Here is a 6,240-nt window from a genome sequence, read left to right as displayed (position 1 = left end):
CACTCCCTCATCTGTTTCAAAGCTGTATACATTATTTACCCCTCTTTTCTTAGTTTCCCCCCAATCCCTTTATCAGTACTGTTCTATAACAGTGGCATTATGCAGTATTTTCTTTCTGTGACTGAGATATTTCACACAACATAATATCCTCCATGGTCACCCATTTTGTATAATATTTCATGAGTTCCTTGTTTTTCATTGTTGCATATTTTCCATTCTGTGAATATACCACAGTTTCTCTATCCATTCATTTGTTGATGGGCACTTGGGTTGTTTTCGACTCTTTGCTATTGTGAACAAAGCAGCGATAAACCATCTTACTACTTGGCCACCAGGGCTCCTACTATATTGATAATAAGTTTAAATCCTCTCAAGGCAATTTATTATAGTGCCTAATCCACTTTTTTCCCTAATCTTACTAAACTTGCCCAGTCAACCCTAAAATTTGACCAAGTGTTGCTATAATTTTATTTTAATATCACTATATCTCAAACACTTCTTACCTGAATCCCAAAAGTTTTAATTTGAATTTTTCCAGACTTCCTTGATTCCAGCTGATGGCTCACAGTTTTCCTTTAAGTATAAACTGATTTTCCCAGTTCAAGACTGTATTTTTTCTTTTAGAAGTGCATCCAATTTAAGCAATCTCACCAATAATTAATTCATTTTACAATCAACGGCAATGGCTTCTATAACAACTTAGCCCAACTGTACATTATATAAACCCACTGGCATTAGTTAATTCTGGTTTATGGAAACTTTATAGGACAGAGTAGAAATGTTTCTTAGGATGTATATCTTTATAGAAGCAAATGGTCACACCTTTTTTCCCCCTGCAGAGAAGCTGGTGGGTTCAAACTGTCAAATTGGACATGCCAGTGATCAGACCAGGGAACATTTCATTTCGTTACATGTGGAGTTACCCTGAGTCAGAACCAACTGAATGGCAACTAACAGTAACTCTTGTCTATAAACTTCAATAATTTGTTTTACGTGAAAAACTGTGTCATTTGTTCCACAGCATATGTGAAATTTCTCAAGATATACACACCCTTAGCTAAAAAAACCTCCAGTAATATTTTTGGATAGAAAAGTCACAAACAAGGTTTTAAATAAAGTTGTTGTTGTTGTTGTTATGTGCCATCAAGTAGCTTGTGATACATAGTGACCCTATGTACAAGAACCTTAAACCCTCCTCTATCCTGTGCCAACCTGTCTCTGACATATCTACCCCGCTCCCATTGCCCCAGGACTGAATTAATCCATCTCATCAAGGCTCTTCCTCTCCTGCACTGTCCTTCCAACCTCCTAAGCATGATGTCCCTCTCCAAGGACCGATCCCCCTTGTAGTATGTCAAAAATGTATCAGAAAAAGCTTCAGACTCCTTGCCTCCAAGGAGCAGCCTGGTTTCACCTTCTCCGGAACTAACAAAAAAAAAAAAAATCCACAAAAGCTGTCAAACTAAATGTTTAACTATCAAGCCACCAAGGCTTTATAGGCCCATCAAGCAAACCAAAAATCACAAATCTGTTGCTGTCAAGTTGAATCCAACTCCTTTTTCTCTCATGGAACAGTAATGTAAATTGGTAGGGTACTTTAGGTTAGTAGCCGAGGAGGTAAGGCACTATGCCGCCAGGGCTCCTTTATCTGCTGTATAGTAGATGTGACACAGTAGATGGACAGTCTCCTGTCCTTAAGATGTATAGCTTCAAAAACCTGATAGAGATTTCCATATGTCTGAATTAACTCAACAGCAGTGGTTATACAATAGATGTTGATATTTTAAATCTATGGAGGTCTATTTGAATAAATAAATTTCTTAAAAATACATAGTGCTTTTTTAATAAAAACACAACTGGAAGTATAGAAATAAATGGAAATCGTATTTTGCTTCAGAATATTTACTCTAGTGTCATTTGGCAAAATTTACCACTTCCAATATCAAAGTCTGCAAAGGTAAAAATTCCATCTGTGATTCCAAGGTGATCATACCTTATGATGCTCCAAGAGGAGATTGCCCATTTCTCCCCCTTGGAAACACTGATGAATGTGAACTGTCAGGCATGGACTTCTAGCAGCACAACTTCCTACAGACTATGCCACCTAGACTGCAATCTTCATAAGAGGTATCCTGGTGGTAATGCATTGTCAATCCAAAACCCTATGTTTCAAATTCATAAGCTATGCCACAGGATAAAGATAGACATCTTCTTTTGTGTGATTTGCAATCTCTGTATACCTGCTGGAAGATCAGCTATGGTTGTTTCCTTCTCAACAGCACATAACAATAACAATCTTCCTGACACTAGGTCTTTCTCCAGTGGGGCTGCCAGGTGGATTTGAACTGTCAGCATTTTGGTTAGCTCCCAGTTTCCTTTTCAACAGCATATTACAATAACAATCTTTCCTGACACTAGGTCTTTCTCCAGTGGGGCTGCCAGGTGGATTCGAACTGTCAGCATTTTGGTTAGCTTCCAGTTGGTTAGCAACCAGTTGGCCAACTATTGCACCACCCGGGTAGAGTAATATCTCTTAAATGGGAAAGAAAAAAGAAATACAAGATTTTCAAGTTGATGAAGCTATTTACTTCAATATATGTGTCATCAAGTTGAGTACAACTTATAGACATCCTATCTGAATCATGCCTTACCCTGCACCCCCCTTATAATCCCTGACACACTTGAGCCAATTGCTGCAGTCACTTTATCAATATATCTTGTAGAAGGTCTTCCTTTCACTGACCTTCTACTTTTCATAATATGATGTCTCTTTCTAAGGAATATCCCCTTCAAAGTGTTCAATATTGGAAACAGGAGTGGCATCCACTTCCATAAATAGCTTGCCTCAGGAAACCCTATGAACAAGGAGAAAGAATGAAAATCATGCATCTGTCGAGGACATTCATTCATAGGGTTGTTATGAGTCACCTACAACTCAACGGCACTTAACAACAACAATAACAAGTGCTCAATAAGATCTGGTGAGAACAACTTTGTGAAAATCAGCAATAGTGTTTAAAATTCCATTCCCTGTATTCTGATACATTAATCCTTAATTACCAGTTGCAAGTAGTTTCAATGTGATTCTAATCTATGGTGACTTCAATTAATCATGATTTTAAATTAATAACGTTATTTTTGTATGTGTGTCCTATGCAGGAGACTAAAGAACAAAGAAATAGATTTATTATTGGAACTTAAGGAGAATGGGCAGAAAGTTTGAGTGTAATTATTGGGCTCACTATAGTTTCTTCCCAATCTCCCTTCATTTCTATAGTTATTGTTGTTATGTGTTAGTGAGTTGCCTGTGACTCAGAATGACCCTATGTACAAAAGTTCTGGCCCCTACCTTATCCTGAACCAGTCTGTCTCATTGTCTCCAATGCATCTACTCCCACTACACAGTTACTGTGTCAAACCATCTCATGTGGGGTTTTCTACTCCTACGATGTCCCCCCATCCTTCCAAGCATGATGATCTTCTTCACAGTCCCTCCTGATAACACGCCTATAATAAGTGAGACAAAGCTTCAAATTCTTTATCTCCAGAAGCAGCCTGGTTGTGCCCTCTCCAAGACAGACATATTTGTTATTTTGGCAGTCCATGGTATGTTCAGCACTCTTCTCCAGCACCACAACTCAAAGGCACCAATTCTTCTTCTGTAATCCTTAGACATTGTCCGGCTTTCTGATGCATAGCAAGTAAATGAGAAGACCATGGCCTGAATCAGGTGCATCTTAGTCTTCAGACTGATATTGTCGCTCATTAGCACTTTGGAGAGGTACCTGACAGAAAATTTCCCTAACGCAATTTTCCTTTTGATTGCCTGATGGCTGGTGCCAAGCATGTTGATTGTGGAGCAAACTGTTAACAACCTCAATCTCTTCGTAATCTCTCATGGTGCTACCAATTGGCCCAGTAATGAGAATGTTTGTCTTCTTGATGTTGAACTTCAATTCATATCGAAGACTACAGTCCTTGACCTGCTGCAGCAAATGCTTCAGGTCCTTCTCAGTCTCAGCCAACAATGTTGTGTCATCTGCATAAGCAAGTTGTGGATGAATCTTCCTCCACTGCTGATGCCACATTACTCCTCATAAAGTCCAGCCTCACAAATGAGCTGTTCTACATAAATATTAAAAAGTTATTGAGACAGGATGTATTCCTGACACACTCTTTTCCTGATTTTGAACTATGCAGTGTTTCCCTGCTGTGTTCTGATGACTGCTTCCTGGTCTAAGAAATACAATATAACTATTCATATACCTATTATAGAGACAGAAACATATAGAAATCTCTATTATATAGAAATACACTGAAATAGTAGATATATGAAATACAATGAAATGGAAATTGTGAAACTACGTGAAGAAAGATGTTTCTGAAAGCATTGTAAGAGTCTAAGAAATGAGAAAGATTGAATCCTTTCCAGTATCCTATAATTATTATTGTTGTTCGTTGTTATGTGCCGTCAAGTCACTTGCAGCTCATAGTGACCCTGTGTACAGCAGCCCTAAACTCTGCTCTGTCCTGTGCCAATCGCACTGTCTCTGACACTCCCATCCCGGTTACCCCAGTCACTGAATCAATCCACCTCATAGAGGGCCTTCCCCTAATGCGTGGTCTCTCCACCCTCCCAAGATGAATCTGTTTGTTTTCTTGGCAGTCCATGATACATTCAATACTCTTCTCCAGCACCACAGCTCAAAGGGATCAATTCTTCTTCTATCCTCCCTAGTTGTTGACCAACTGATGCATAACAAGTGAATGCAAAGACCATAGGCTGAATCAGACACACCTTAGTCTCCCGAGAGACACCAATGCTCTTCAGTACTTTGGAGAGGTCCCTAACAGCAAACTTTCCCATGGAAATACACCTTTTAATTTCCTGGCTACTGGTGCCAAGAGTGTTAACTGTGGAGCCAAGCAAACTAAAGCTGTGAACAATCTCAGTCTCTTCACCATCCATCCTGATGCTGCCAATTGGTCCAGTGGTGAGAATATTTGTCTTCTTGACATTGAGCCTCAGCCCATATTTAAGACTGCATTAGGAAAATGAAGATGCTAATCGAGTGCAACAAATACCTTCATTAGCTGGAAAATGTTAATTATGTCATCATAGCCCTATGCTATTCCTACTAAATATGCTAACAAGTGCATAATATAAATATCTGAATATGATGTCATGAGTTTATCATTTAAAATTACTTTTCTAGATATTGGCCTTGACTTTCTCCATGTGACTGGGTGAGAACCTGATATACAATGTGTATAACAAAATTATCATACTGAGATTGGTCAGTGTTTTCCCATATCACCAAGTTGAAATTGAGCAAGTTTAGGCACAGAAGTAGGAATCTCCCTATCAGCAAGGAAGAGCAAGCAGAGAGTACAGCCTATGTCCTGCACCAGCCACACCAGAACCTATATTAAAAAAAAAATATAGCAGCCTCAACAGACAACCAGAAATCAACATGAAACAGAACAGACTTGGGACTGCTGCCCCACGGAGACAGAATCAGGGAGCTCTACACTACTTCTCTGGAGGACCCAGAGAAGATACTGTAATGTAAGACTAAAGGAACGTTAGTTATAAATTGTGACTAATTGGAGAAGAATGGAAATCCAAGAACACTTGATTGTGATCAGACAGAACCTCTATGTAGCCTAAGAAAGTGTTGTCTGAAAAGAGCATGGGAACACTGTATGTTTCAAAATCAAGAAAGGAGGGCATTCTTTCTTGGAATGTATCCTTTCTCCTTACTTTTCCAATCTATATACAGAACAGAGCATTCAAGAGGCTGAACTTTATGAAAAAGGATGTGGTGTCAGGACTGGCTTATCAATAACCTGCATTATGCAGATGACACAACTTTGCTCACTGAAACTGAGAAGGATCTGAAGCCTTTGCTGCAGAAGGTCAAAGATAACAGCCTTTGCTGCAGAAGCTCAAAGATAACAGCCTTCAATATGGATTGCATTTCAAAAGATTGACCATTTATCAGAAACTCAGTTTCTGGTAAAGTACAGTTAACCCCACCCCACCCGCTTGAGTGGTTTTTTAACAAACAAACAACCCCCACCTGTAGTAAATCCCACCCTGATTGATCAATTGCCATAAAGTGGAATTCTTCTTCTTTTTAAGGGCACAAGGGATTTTCCCCATTCCTGTATCTGAAGTAACCCATAAGATTAAAATAGGTTTCCAAACTGTTACCCTGACCTCCTTATCTGAAGTAA

The sequence above is a fragment of the Elephantulus edwardii genome, unplaced genomic scaffold (assembly GCF_000299155.1).
Source record: "Elephantulus edwardii isolate Elephantulus edwardi_28Jun2011 unplaced genomic scaffold, EleEdw1.0 scaffold00069, whole genome shotgun sequence".
Classification (NCBI taxonomy): domain Eukaryota; kingdom Metazoa; phylum Chordata; class Mammalia; order Macroscelidea; family Macroscelididae; genus Elephantulus; species Elephantulus edwardii.
The sequence above is the reverse complement of the archived record's forward strand: the minus strand, read 5'-3'. Positions refer to the sequence as shown.